Below are 1,687 nucleotides of genomic sequence, written 5' to 3'. Positions count from 1 at the left end.
GGGTGACAGCTGTGGTGTCCCCAGGGCTGCCAGGCCCTCCCCGCATCCCTGCGGCTCCCACAGGGACGTGGCCGTGTTGTAAGGGCAGTTCCTCCGTCCCTGTTCACAGCTGCGCTGCGTGCAGCAGAGCTCCCTGCACAGCGACCCGAGGGACAACCAACCAGCCTTGGGGACACCAGGCATTTCTGACAAATCCCCCAGCGACATTTATCCCCCTGAGAGAGGACATATGTGAAACCCACCCAGCCACAGCTGCTGCAGGAAACCAGAGCCCCGGGGCAGCTAGTGGTGCTTGTGTCCCAGCTCTGTGGGTCTGGATGGGTCACAAAGGCTCATCCAGCACCTTCACCAGGACAGCAGTGTCCCCAGCCCACCCAGCATCTCCCTCAGCACATGCCCATACCTCCAGGACATCACTGGTGTCTCTGCAAATGAAAGCAAGGTGTCTACATAAGTAACATTGAACTAGATAAGGTCTGCACCCTCTGACAGCCGCAGTGCCTGTCACTGGCTGTGGGGACAAGCTGGCTGGACAAGCCTCCTCACTCCTGGGGTGGGACAGACAAACAGTCAGTGCTGGTTTCCTGAAGCAGCTCAGAAACCTCCAGGCTCCCCGTGCCACCTTCTGCCAGCACCATCCCTGCCCACCCAGCACCGCCTCTGCCACTCGCCCCAGCAGCAAGAGCAGCCCCTGCAGCCAGCACCGCCCAGCCCAGCACCACAGCCAGCCAAAAAGGCACTGGTGCGGGGTCACCCCCCCGCTCCGTGCAGCCTTTCTGATGAGGATGGGTTTATCCAAACCTGGCCCTGCTTCTCAGGTGTTCCTGCCCTGTCTCCATCCACCCATTAATTGCTGTCGGCCATCTCTCCACCCTAGTTTCCATGCTCTGACACACTCGCTGTCCCGACCCAGGAGGCTTTCAGCCAGCCAGGCTCTGACCACAGTCTGATTTACTCACCCAGGTTAAAGGCAACGTGAGGATTTCGGGCGTTCCCCTTCGGGTTCCTCCATCAGCAGCGAGGCTGCCCTGTACCTGGTCGTCTGATGCACCATGGGGCGGTTTGGTTGGGGCAGCTCACCTGGCACCGGAGCAGCATTTGCTGGAGGGATGATGCTGACAAAGGGCATCTTAATCCCCACTTTTACACCTGTCTCCACCTCAGGAGCAAGAGCAGCAGCCAGCCAGCTGCTCCAAGCCATGGCCCTTGTAAGTTCAGTGCTTGAGATCCAAAAATCTCCCAAGCTGGGCAGGAGCAGAGCTTTGTCACACCACTGCCGCATTGCGCTCAGTAAGGCAAGGGCTTGCTGATGAAACAGCCCAAAAAACAGCAGTACCAAGCGAACACAAAAGCTTAAATCCACGTTTCTTGCCCCAGGGAGAGGCTGGGGACACAGGCAGCTCCAGCAGCACTGCCCTGCCCTTTGCTCCCAGCGAGCAGCCGGCTGCCAGAGGATGTACACGTTTGCACGGGGCCAAGCTCCTCCACCAGCTCCTGCTCTGGGATGCTCCAGGCCTTCTGCTTCAGCACTGTTACACAACTGCTGTTATGAAGAAAATTCAATTACTGAAGTTATTTGTAAGCACAAGTGCACCAGTGAGGACTGGAGAAACACGAGTTGCGATGGTCCAGAGGTTACCAGCTGGCCCAGAGCAAGTGGATTTATCTCCATAAGAGGGGACACCCG

The sequence above is a fragment of the Antrostomus carolinensis genome, unplaced genomic scaffold (assembly GCF_000700745.2).
Source record: "Antrostomus carolinensis isolate BGI_N321 unplaced genomic scaffold, ASM70074v2 scaffold23985, whole genome shotgun sequence".
Lineage (NCBI taxonomy): Eukaryota > Metazoa > Chordata > Aves > Caprimulgiformes > Caprimulgidae > Antrostomus > Antrostomus carolinensis.
The sequence above is the reverse complement of the archived record's forward strand: the minus strand, read 5'-3'. Positions refer to the sequence as shown.